The following is a 13,348-nucleotide window of genomic DNA, read 5'->3' on the forward strand; positions in this document are numbered from 1 at the left end:
GCAATTCAAAAATAGTTATATTCTGAACCTCCTGACCCTGCTATGCTCACCATAGCTGACTAGATAAAGGGTGGGTTCCTGACCTAAGAGCTGCCACCATCTAGCCACTATAATGCAGGGTTTTCCAACCTCACCACTATTAACATTTTGAGCCAGATAAAGTCTTTGTTGTGGGGGGCTGTCTTGTGCATGTTTAGCAGCAGCACCATTGGTCCCTATCCACCAGATGCCAGTAGCACCCATTCCCCTAGTCCTGACAATCAAAATATCACCAGACACTTCAAAATGTTCCCAGACAGGCAAAACTCACCCCGAGTTGAGACCTACTGCTGTAATGGCAGACAATTAGATTAGGAATTACAGGATACCTGCTGCTAGAGGAATTAAGACAAGGTAGGACAATTGCTAGAGCTGTACTATTCTCACTAACCTTCTGAGTCCTGAACTACGTTCAGGTTTCTGTGAGGCCCAGTGTGTTATTTTTCAGCAAAGCCTAGTGTTCAGTGATTCATGTTCTTTTCTACTACAAGATCTAGCTCTGTAAATACTCTTCCTTATTTTTCTATGTATCCTTCAGATGAACTTTCAGTATTTAAGGTAATCCAAGTATTTCTCACATCTAAAATACCTGATAGAGATTGGAAATCATTTTAAGGAACATAAAGTTTAAACTAATCACTACTAATTAAAAACATATAAAATGTCTCAACTAAGGCAACAAGAGAACATTAACAGAAAATGCAACAGAAAACACACTCAAACTCACACACGCCCCAAAATAACACAAGGTACTACCCATAATAAATTTTTCCAAACATTCAAAGAATAAATCTGTTACACAAATGGCTCCAAAACATAAGTTGATGGTGTGCTCATCAACTCACATTATGCGGCAATTATGGTTGGGAATCTGGAACTTAATAAGAACAAAACTAAAAAGAAAACTATAAGCCCCAAATTAGTAAGATTTTATCCTGAGGAGTTTATACTGAGAAGCAGAAATATCACTGTAAAAAATAATATACTGGTAGGAAAAATAAATCAAAATTCATATAACATTCTCAGTACACTGATCATAGATATCCAGTAAAACTCAACATTATTAATTAAAACCCTAAAAAAGCTAGACATAGGCCATTTCTTTTTTTTTTTCTTTTTTTTGAGACAGACTCTTGCTCTGTCACCCCAGGTAGAGTGCGGTGTTATCATCATAGCTCACTGCAACCTCAAACTCCTGGGCTCAAGTGCTCCTCCTGCCTCAGCCTCCCAAGTAGCTGGGACTACAGGTGCACATCAATGCACTAGGCTAATTTTTTTTCTATTTTTTTGTAGAGAGGGGGTCTCACTCCTGCTCAGGCTAGTTTCAAACTCCTGACCTCAAGCATTCCTCCCACCTCGGCTTTCCAGAGTGCTAGGATTACAGGAGTGTGCCAATGTGTCTGGTGTAATTTCTTTAATATAATTTTTAAACTCCCTTCATCTACCTGTGTCTTATAAATTAGCATTTCCCAAGGTTTTATCCTCTCCTCATAAAACTCACCAGACCATTTCATCTATACCCATATTTTCAATTACTATCTAAACCCATTAACATACAGATGAATATCCCCAACACTGATATCCACCCCTAGTGCTGCTCAGATGCCCAACATCCTACTGGTCATCTCCATTCTGATGTCTTAAAGGCACCTTAAACTCTGTCAGTCAACTCATGCTGCTAATGTCCTCCTCCACAACTTATTACACTACCATCCACCCATATCAAGAAAATAAAGCCCCCCAAAATTTATATAATGACAGCAATGACAACAGCAGCAGCAAAAATATCCAAACAGCTCAAATGCCCAAAAGAGAAACAATAAAATGCAAAGATACAATTTTGACAGTCATTAGAATAACAGGTACATGAATTGCATAAATATAATTTTGTAAGACAGATATAAACTAACACATCATGTAGGTGTACACAACACAAAGAAAATACACTGAAAGAATACACACTAAAACACTGGGAAGATAAAAGATGGAGAAAGATGAAAGGTATACAAAGAATGAAGGAATATCTCCACATTTTATGCTTCTGCATTGTTTGAAACTTTCACATCAAAAATGAATAATTTAGTTGTGAAATATAAAACAGAATGTATATATATACTATTCATATCTATGTAATATATGAGGAAAGCTCGAAAGTGAATTTGGATATGTCTACACAATAATTTATACACAAATGCTCACAGCGTATTCAATGGACACAACACAAATGTCCATCAACTGATGAATAAACAAAATGTACTATATCCATATGATGGACTATTATATTCAGCCATAAAAAGGAATGAAGTACTGACACATGCTACAGCATGAAACTTATAAACATCATACTAAGTGAAAGAAGCCAGTCACTAAAGGCCAAATATGCTATGATTACATTTATACAAAATGAACAGAATAGACAAATCTATAAAGACAGAAAGTACATACAGAGTTTCTTTTTGGGTGATGAAAACATCCTAAAATTAGACACTGGGCATGGCTGCAAAACTGAATAAACTAAAAACCACTAAGTTATATATTTTAAAGGTGGATTATATTGAAGCTATTACCAAAAAAGTGAATCTGGAAAAAAAGACAAAAAGTGAGTCTGAAATGATACAGATTTTAATATGCATTAGATTTTTAAAAATATAAGTCTAAATTTGTATTCTGAAAATTATCATCTATTTTTGTTTTTGAAGAAATATTTCACCTAGCAACTTGTGGTAACAACAAACTTTCAAATACCAGTTTAACAATTCTATCTCTTGCTACAAAAAGGAAAAAAAAAAAACAAATACTAGTTTAACAAAATAAAACAATAAGTTTCCAATTTCCATGTTGACAAAATTATCTTCTTAAAAACTACTAGTATTTTATTTAATAACTCAATTTTCTGATGGACTAAAATAGTCTAAAACTACAGTGTATATTTCAAACATACAGCGACAGATGTTGAGGATAGGCATACTCCCTATCCTCAGATAGCTTTTAAAGAAATTATCTAGCTGGTATATATCTTCTAAAATTGAACTGTATCTGTGTTATAAAAACTAATACCTGTCAGAAAAACTGTATCATCTGTAGAAGAAAAAAATAAATTATAATACCTTTTAACCATCTCTAAAGATACAACAGAAACTTTTCCTAAAGTCCTTAGAACAACTCCTGACATAAATACTTATTATTAGCTATAATAATATTACTGATATAATTTTTTCGTGAAAAGAGAGGATAAACAGAAAATATTTGCTTACCTACTCCTGGTTCCACTTAACTAGTTGCCAACTCCATTTCCATAGTATCATTATCCCTTTCAGTTTCAATAACCTCACTAATTCTAAACATCCAATTATTTACCGTAAACCAGCAGTGCTCAAGTGTCGTAATGGGGACCCTCAGGATCCCAGAGGTCCTTTCAAGGGATTCCAGAGGTCAAAATCCTACAAGGGTAAAAGTTCAATTAAAAGTACAAAACAGGCTGGGAATGGTGGCTCAGGCCTGTAATCCTAGCACTCCTGGAGGCCAAGACTTGAGGATTGCTTGAGCTCAGGGGTTCCGAGACCTGCCTGAGCAAGTGAGACCCTGTCTCTACTAAAAACAGAAAAATTAGCCAGGTGTCCCTAGTGCATGCCTGTAGTTCCAGCTATTCAGGAGGCTGAGGCAGGAGGGGCACTTGAGCCCAGGAGTTTGAGGTTGCAGTGAGCTATGATGACCCCACTGCTCTCTAGCCAGGGAGACAGAGCAAGACTCTGTCTCAAAGAAAAGTACAAAACAGACCAATGAATTTTAATGCAACAAAGTACAAAAAGTATATAGATATGGTTTCAGATTCCACATTGCAACTAACCTTTAAGAAATCACCACTTGTTGAGTTTTGTTGCAGAATCACAATTATCATAATTATCACAATTATCAAAAAAAGTTATTAAACTACTCCTCCCAGTGTGGTGGCATAAAGCTAGATTTTACTCATATACTTCAACCAGAACACAGAAGCTGATGGAAGAACCCAGCTGTCTTCTATTAGGCCAAATATTAAGAAGACTTACAAAAATGTAATACAGTTGCTATTCTTTGACTAATTATCTTGTTTTGGAATGTAGTTGTTTGCATAAAAATGTTATTTACATTAACCTGGGTGAGTGACTTCCTTCCTGAGGCACGAACATTGCCAGCCTGGGCAACATAGTGAAACTTGGTCTTTGAAACAATTTTTAAAAATTAAAATGTCATTTATATTAAGCTATAATTGTTTTATTAGTTATCCCAACGAATTAATAAATGTATATTAAATTAATTTATTTTTCTTTTTTGGAGACAGCATCTCACCCTGCTGCCTGGGCTAAAGCACTGTGGTGTCACCGTAGCTCCTGCGACCTCAAACTCCAAGACTCAAGCCATCCTCCTTCCTCAGCCTCCAGAGTAGCTGGGACTACAGGCACGTCACCATGCCTGGCTAAGTTTTCTATTTTTTGTAGAGATGAAGTCTCACTATATTGCCCAGGCTGGTCTCCAACTCCTAGCCCCGAGCACTCCTCCCACCTTGGCCTTCCAAAGTGCTGGGATCAAATGCGTAAGCCACCAGCCCAGCCTAAATTAATTTCTAATACCGTAGCTATCAACAGATATAATCCATATAAACAAAAGCTACTTGGAATCCTACATCATTTTTAAGAGTGTAAGGGGATCCTGAAACCAAAAACTTTGAGAACCATTAAAGTAATACTTAATTCCTTTTTATTTACTTTCTGAGTTTTTATCTCTGTAAATCTTACATACGGCGCCATAAATGTTTAAAAGAAGCTGAGAGCATAAGATATAAAAATCTTCCTTTCTTCAAAAGTATTATAATACAATGAAGCAAAAGATATTCTCCCCCCCTGAAAAAAGACAAGATGGCTGGGTTAACAGAATGTTGTATTTGCCAAAGATAACTACAGTAGTATAAGAAAGCTGTAATACAGAACTTATGCAGAAACAGAGCCAAAGAATTTTCACTGAATGATGCACAGAAAAATACAAAAGTTTGGGTTTGAGAAGAATTAACATAGTTCTTAAGTGAATTACTTATTCACTTTTATCCAGTTTTTATTTTACTGTAGTTGGTTTCTAACTATCATTTAAACTTACCACTTTCATTAAAGAATATTCAAAGAATTCTACGTGGAACATAAATCTGATAATAAAAGTCATGAAAAAATACTTAACTATAACAAAAACAATCCATTGTTTTGAATTATGCAACATTGGTCACCATCATTATTAGAATAAATACAATGGGCTCTGCACTATAATGAATTACCAAGCTAAAAAAGGCCATCCAGCTAAGGGAGTTAATAGCATTCATTAATAAGGTTTCTTTTTTAGTTCCTCCGTGAAACATAATTTATCAATTTAAATGCCAGCACAAAACCTTGTATGACGTAGATGTTAAAAAATTACTTGGGCCAGGCGAGGTGGCTCATGCCTGTAATCCTAGCACTCTGGGAGGCCGAGGCGGGAGGATCACTCAAGGTCAGGAGTTAGAGACCAGCCTGAGCAAGAGTGAGACCCTGTCTCTACTAAAAAAAAATAGAAAGAAATGATCTGGACAGCTAAAAATATACACAGAAAAAAAAATTAGCCGGGCATGGTGGCAACACGCCTGTAGTCCCAGCTACTCAGGAGGCTGAGGCAGAAGGATCGCTTAAGCCCAGGAATTTGAGGTTGCTGTGAGCTCGACGCCAGGGCACTCTAGCCAGGGCAACAGAGCGACACTGTCTCAAAAAAAAAAAAAAAAATTACTTGTTCTTACAATGATTGAGCAAGGTGAAATGACAGCATATTTTCCTCAATCGGGAATGATTAAGGTGGGTGCAGAAGCTCATAAGCCAGGGCAAATTTCGTTCCAAGAACTGTGCTTCCAAAGTCACACATCTGACCTAAGAGGCATATTCTGCATTCTGCCTAAAAGGGAAAAGTGGCTCTATTACAGGCCTAGTTTCCTCATTTCCTCACATGCTCTAGACCTGAATTCGCAGCTTCCAAATTAAGCACTTGTAAAGCACTTCTCATCCTACTCTGATATATAATTCCACTGATATCTAGGTGGTGAGAATTTTCGTTTTTCAAAAAAAATTCCATGAGTATTGGTGCTCTCTGTAAACCCGAACCTAAAGACCTGATCAGAAGAGAGAGTGAATATAGCACAGTTCACTGGAATCTGGATGTTCTCAACTGAAATCCGTGTTTTAATCAGTTTTTTAAAAATTAATGTTCAGGTGGGAGGAAAAATCCACCCACATCCTATTTCACTAAGTAGCGCTTTTGTTCTCTGCAAAGGCTATTGAGATATCATTTTGTAATACTAGATACTATGTGCTGCAATTATTCCCTGCTGAAAGAATCCCATTTTCCGTTATCTGTGACTACAGAAAACATGGTTCATAGTACTTCTCAAATCTCAACGCCTAAACTCCTACCTCCTGCTCCTCCTCTTGCCCGAGGCGTCCCCACCCCCCGCGCCCCCGGAAAATACTGCCCGCACCGAGTTTTCAGACGCATCATTTAGGCGGAGGGGGAGGCGCTAATTTTTGGACTTGTTATCCTATTCTGCCTGTGCAAAATAAACCTGTTGTAAAATAATCTCAGGAACAGAGATGAAAATAGAGGACCCAATTCCCTTTTGCTCACATCCGTCTAGCGTTGTAAACTTCCCTACAGCCCTCAATGCACCCATTTCTACTCCAGAGCAGCCCCACCTGTGCCCAGACTTCAATCTCCAACCCGAATCACTCCATGACCTTGGGCCCGGGCCACTGCTCCCTTCCCAAGATATCGACTGCAAAACCCGGATCCCCACACCCCGCCCCGCAGACAGCAGAGGCCTCCGGGTTCAGGCCGGGTCAGCGGGCTGCGGCGGGGGCAAGCGAGCAAACCGCAGGAACCGCAGCTCCGCGACGGCTGGAAAGGCTGGCTCCGGGGCAACGCCGGGAAAAAAGGACGCCAGGGGTGGGGACAGGGCCCGGGGCTACCTGCCGGGCCGGTGCCGACGCAGCCCAGTAGCCGCAATGGCTGCACGCCACCCCGGGGCTCTGGAAGCCCTCGCGGCCGTCTCCGAACTCCGGCCCGGACCCGTTTGCGGTCATGGCCCCTCGTTAACTCTGACCGCCCAGCAAGCAGCGGCAGGTGATGCGGCGACCGGGCAGCCGAGCGTGCGGCTTAGTTGCCTACCTCAGGCGACGGCGTCTCGGAGCCTCCTACCTCCCTCCCGGGGCGCGAGGAGCCGCGAGAGAGTAGGAAGAGGCTTGCGAGGCAACACGCCACAGAGGGTGGGACAGGAAGAAGGGAAATCGTCCGCTCTTCAGAGGAGCTGGCAAAAGGGAGGTGAGAACGCGGGCGGCGGGGACCGTCAGGGACGCTCACGTACCTTCCTTTTTGCCTAGCGGAGGGTCCGGCTGGAGCCAGCAGATCGCCCCACATCCGGGTATCGGGAGACACTCAGCTGCTTCTGCTGCGCCCGCCGCGTCCCCCGCGGCGCAAACACCAAACTTCCGGCGACGACGGCGACGCCTCGCCCGTCAGATGGGAGTTACCTGTGACCGTCTTGGGTGCGCTTGCGCAACGCTCCTCTTCAGCCCTAATGGGCTCAGCTGACGTGCCCAGAAGACGAAGATGGCCGCCACGCTCTCTGCGTGTCACGCAATTTTTCACCCCGACCCGGACGGCTGGGCGTCGGGGAAAGGCAAGCCAGCGTCCATCCTCTGCGCAGGCGCGATGGGAGGCCTCGCGTGCGCGCCTCCGCGGGTGGGTGCCTAGCGGGGAGCCGGCGGCGCCCCCTAGCGGCGGGCGCTTGTCCTTCCTGGGGTCATCTCTTGGAATAAAACCACCCAGGCCCCCAGCGGTGGTGGTTTACCTTACAAATTGGTCGCAAATGGGTCCCCTGTAGGTTTCGGGTACTCCTATGTGAGCCGATGTAAGGGGTGGGGGGATGAATTGATCCTTTTCTCCCTTTCCCCTGCACTGCCCTCCAACGCCTCTAAAAAATGCAAGGCTTCACCCTCTCCTTGCACGTTTTCCTCCTTGTGCATCAGAGTACAAAAACCTATAAGAAACGGTATAGAATGTTCCGCTAGATATAGTCAGGGCAGGAGTTCAGACAAAGCTTTGGCTCTTCCAAGCATCTAAAGATAGAATCCAGGATTCTACCACTAGGATCCGTGGTCCCCACGCTGCTTTTGCACATGCTTTCTGTGCTCTTCCTTCCTTATTTGAAGAACCGTGAGGATGGATAAATTGGTACTTGTGCCTTTCAAAATGGGGAGAGGTGATCTAGGTGAATTCTCCCCTTCCTGCCCTCCTTGTTTGAAGCCAAGTACAACCAAAATGTTTGTCAAGCCTGACATTTTTCCGACAATTCGTTTTCCACAAAACTTTAGGGTCAGTTTGGTCGGGGAGATTTTACGGCTTACAAACCAAAACAAGAGGTGTTGGTGGGAAGTCCGTTCCCCCACAGGTTGTGTTACTTGGCAAAGACTTACCCACTACTGCCCCCTCTCCCAGTCCCCATGTATACTTTTTTTTTGAGACAGAGTCTCACTCTGTTGCCCAGGCTAGAGTGCCATGGCGTCAGCCTAGCTCACAGCAACCTCAAACTCCTGGGCTCAAGCCATCCTCCTGCCTCAGCCTCCCGAGTAGCTGGGACTACAGGCATGCGCCACCATGCCCGGCTAATTTTTTCTAAGTATTTTTAGTTGTCCAGCTAATTTCTTTCTATTTTTTTTTAGTGTGGGGGTGGGGATGGGGGTCTCGCTCTTGCTCAGGCTGGTCTCGAACTCCTGAGCTCAAAGGATCCGCCTGCCTCGCCCTCCCAGAGTGCTAGGATTACAGGCGTGAGCCACCGCGCCTGGCCACCATATATACTTTTACTGACATATGCCAAACGCTCAAATTGGGGAAAAACCTAGGAGTAAACTGCCAACCTGGTTAAAGTTGATTATTTACCAGGGGTGCTGACCCGTGTTCGCTTTAATCTTTAGATTGTCAACAACTGGTGAGATTTCTTTTAGTTGAGTAAACCACTTTGTGTTTAGTAACTCAAATTCTGGCATACCCACAAAGAAACCATTACAAGCTTTCATTCTCACAAAATAGGCCTCTACTTCTGCGTGAATCTCTATTTGTTGTATTGGCCTTGATCAGGAGCATAAGAATCCTCACAAATGTCAGACCATGAGAAATAATATGTACTTTTTTTGGTACTTAGTATTTTCATGTATAATTCATGTCTGCAATTTGTTCTGTATTTCTTTTCTAAAACTATATATAGTCAGTTTCTTAAGCATACTGTGAATGAATAAAAACACTTTGCGTTTATGGGAAAAATAAACTTTCTTGGGTATTATTCCTTATCATTTTAAAGAATATTTTTCACTTATAATTCATTAATACCAATAGTCTCAATTTGTAGTCTGATTAAGTCTTAGTTACTCTGTAATATCATATTTGTTTTCCCTTCCATCAATAGTTTTCTTTTAGAGCAATCTATGTGCTGCTTTGAAATTTGGTTCACTTAATGTGATTGTCCACTAAAAAATAATCATGGTCAATTCTCTTGACTGAGCTTTCAGTCTTTTCCAGGAAAGAATAAAGATTTTGGATTTCACAAATAATGGTCAATGGGAAGCCTAGCATTGAACTGGTGGTGGAGGAGTATAGATCACAATTGAAACAAAGAAAAACAAGTTTTAGTTCAAAAGGGGTCTGTGACTAGCAAGAAAATGTTTTCTCAGATAACTATAGGAAGACATTCAACTTAGAAAAAGAAAGAGGTGTTTCACAATCCAAACAAAATATTAGTTAAGTCTCTTTAGTTTGAAAATGACTGAAATCAAGCTTAAACTAATATAAGCAACAGTTTTTAAAAAGGACTTTATGCTACCATAACTGGGAGCTGTAGGGGAGCAGCTGACCTCAGGCCATCCTGAAATCTGAGGCTCAGATTATGTCAGCAGGACACTCTACAATGCTCAGCTATTCTTTCATCTGTATTAGCTTCATTCTTAAATATGCTCTCCCGACAACTCAGCAAAGATTATGTAAGCTCACAGCAAACTGATTCCAGTAAAAAGAGAGGCCCGGTTCCTGAGAGCTCCTAAGAAAGTCCTGGGGAGGAAAGCTCTGATTCATTCAGCTTTGCCATGTGCCCATGCCAGAAACAAATGCTATTGCCCAGATGACACATCTTGGTTCTCAACATTATGGCTCTATAAATGGTGAAGGTCTTTTTCATACCTCCTACAGCAAGAATTGCAAGACCCTACTCTATGTTCTTTTGCTAAACTGAAAACTGTGAATATAATCTCCTGGACTTGTTTAAATGGCTTGTTTTCCTTACTGACTCCAAACTGCAGAAGGTACTTTTCTGCACTGGCTTATCATTAGGACATCTACTTCTAAAAACTGATAACGGAATAGTTGCATTGTCCCACACATTACATTCTCATTTCCTTGTTCCTTTTCTTTCTTATGACCAATCTATATGCCTGCAACATGTAAAACCTCTGCTAAATCATAGAGGACAAGACAATCTCACTTTCACTGATCCTTCTGCTAGCAGCAAATAAAGGCCTTTATTTTGTTGCTCCACTTTTGTTGACTTTATTTCAGGACTTTTGACAGTTTTAAACTAAGAAAGTAAAAATCCTAAAAAATTTCAAGCTAGAAAACAAAGACAAAGAAAATTATAGCAATTTGATATAAAGCAACTGACAATGACATTTCAATTTGCCATCTGGGAGACTCAACACACACAAGTAATAAGGCTGGCCCCACATGCTTGAGAGGAGATGAGTGATGTTAGCCAGATTAAAGAACTGCATATACAAAAGGCTGGAGAGGAAAGTGAACTTGGTGAGTTGCAAGAACTCAAGTATCCCGGCCGGGCGCAGTGGCTCACGCCTGTAATCCTAGCACTCTGGGAGGCTGAGGCGGGAGGATCGCTCAAGGTCAGGAGTTCGAGACCAGCCTGAGCAAGAGTGAGACCCCGTCTCTACTAAAAATAGAAAGAAATTATCTGGCCAACTAAAATATATATAGAAAAAATTAGCCGGGCATGGTGGCGCATGCCTGTAGTCCCACCTACTTGGGAGGCTGAAGCAGTAGGATCGCTTAAGCCCAGGAGTGTGAGGTTGCCGTGAGCTAGGCTGATGCCACGGCACTCACTCTAGCCCGGGCAACACAGCGAGACTCTGTCTCAAAAAAAAAAAAAAAAAAAAAGTATCCCTACACTATTGAGGGGAAAGGGCATGGATTAAGAAGTAGGCAGAGCCCAAAGTAGGAAGGGCCTTAAGCATAATAGGGAAGAATACCCTGTGCTCAGTACTGGGGATATTGCGGTGAACAATACACATAAGGTTTCCTTCCTCACGGAGCATACATTCTAATGGGGGAGACATTCAGTTATTTCACAAATATTTATTGATGGCACATTACATGCAAGGCACTATTCTAGATCCGGCGATGCTGCAGTGAACAGAACAGACAAAATTCCCGGCTTTCAGACAGTTTACATTCTCCTGTCAGACAATAAATAATTAAATGCTAAGAAGGAAACATGGTAATAAATAAAGCAGCACTATCCAATCAAATTTTCCATGATGATAAAAACATCCTATATCTGCATTATTCAAAAGGGTAGCCATAGCCACACATGAGTACTTGAAATGTGGTTATTGCAACTGAGGAACAGAATTTTTAGTTTTATTTAATGTTAATTTTTTTAAGAAATTGGGTCTCTTGATAGACAACGTTTGCTGTAAAACAAAATAAAGGAGATGAGTTTTGCCCTGTCACCCAGGCTGAAGTGCCGTGGCACTGTCATAGCTCACTGCAGCCTCAAACTCCTGGGCTCAAGTAATCCTCCTGCCTCAGCCTCACAAGTAGCCAGGACTGCAGGTGTGTGCCACCAAGCCCAGCTAATTAAAAAAAAATTTTTTTTAAAGACAGGTCTGACTATGTTGTCCATGCTGGTCTCAAACTTCTGGCCTTAAGCAATGCTCCCTTCTCAGCCTCGCAAAGCACTGGGATTATAGCCACCACACCCAGCTAGTTAATTTTTATTTAAATAGCCACATCCAGGCATTCTTTTTTATCTAGGGGCTCATTTATATCCCATGGGTTTGCGTTTTTTAAAAACTGTTTCCAGGCCAGGCGAGGTGGCTCATGCCTGTAATCCTAGCACTCTGGGAGACCGAGGTGGGCGGATTGTTTGAGCTCAGGAGTTTGACACCAGCCTGAGCAAGAGCAAGACCCTGTCTCTACTAAAAAATAGAAAGAAATTAGCTGGACAAATAAAAATATATAGAAAAAATTAGCCGGGCATGGTGGCGCATGCCTGTAGTCCCAGCTACTTGAGAGGCTGAAGCAGAAGGTTTGCTTGAGCCCAGGAGTTTGAGGTTGCTGTGAGCTAGGCTGATGCCATGGCACTGGAGCCAGAGTGACACAGCGGGACTCTGCTTCAAAAAAAAAAAAAAAAGCTCTGTGCGGAGATTGGTTCTTCTCCCTGTTATAAAGAAGTTCCCAATAGCTCCAGGGACTACTACTTCTCTCTTCAATCCAAAATGAAAGAGCATTCCCTGTAAAGGTCTGATTGGATCAGTTTAGACCCCAAGCCCATTGTGAACAAGTAATGGAATATAATCATTATAAAGGGTAGAGTCAGCTTCCTTCAGACCACAAGGATAACCAGAAGAGTATCAGTAACTGTTGGAAAGATAGGGGGATAGATGCTGAGAAGGCAGCACACAAATGTCCATTGCAGCCTTGCTACTCAAATTGTGTTCTGTAGAGTAGAGGCATCTTCATCAACTGAAGCCTTGTTAGCAATGCAGAATTTCAGGCCCCACAACTCAATCAGAATTTTCATTTTAAAGTTTCCCCAGGTGACAAATAAAAAAACTAAAAATAATTTTAAAAAATAATAAAAAATGTTAAAAAAAAAAAAGAAAAGAAAAGAAAAAGTTTCCCCAGGTGAGTCCTATGCACATTAAACTTTGATGAGTATTGCCTTACAACATCCAAGAGTTCTGGTGATTAGGGATGAAGTCTACACAAGAGATGGAAATTAAAGCCATGTTTTTGGAGATTACCCAGGCTAAAGGAAAAAGGATTCATAAAGAGATTACAGCCAAAGCCCCAAAACACTGCAGCGTGTATTGGCTCTATAGAGAAGGATGAGCCTGCAAGGAGACCCAGAAAGAGTAGTTAATGGGATAGGAAGAAAACCAGGTGTGCTTGGCATTCTGGAAGCCAAGAGAGAAAGTGTTTCAAA

At 41.5% G+C, this 13,348-nt stretch overlaps 1 protein-coding gene across 2 annotated transcripts in view; it reads right to left on the reverse strand.

The window, feature by feature from the left end:
- ESCO1 (establishment of sister chromatid cohesion N-acetyltransferase 1) overlaps nt 1–7,525 on the reverse strand; it is a 74,211-nt gene extending 66,686 nt beyond the window's left edge. For both annotated transcript variants that reach the window (XR_006729328.1, XM_045527993.1), the window contains exon 1: nt 7,448–7,525. The gene's annotated coding sequence lies outside the window, so the exon portion shown is untranslated. The remainder of the gene's footprint in view (nt 1–7,447) is intronic.
- Nucleotides 7,526–13,348: the final 5,823 nt, after the last annotated feature.

The sequence above is a fragment of the Lemur catta genome, chromosome 16 (assembly GCF_020740605.2).
Source record: "Lemur catta isolate mLemCat1 chromosome 16, mLemCat1.pri, whole genome shotgun sequence".
In the NCBI taxonomy this organism is placed as follows: Eukaryota; Metazoa; Chordata; class Mammalia; order Primates; family Lemuridae; genus Lemur; species Lemur catta.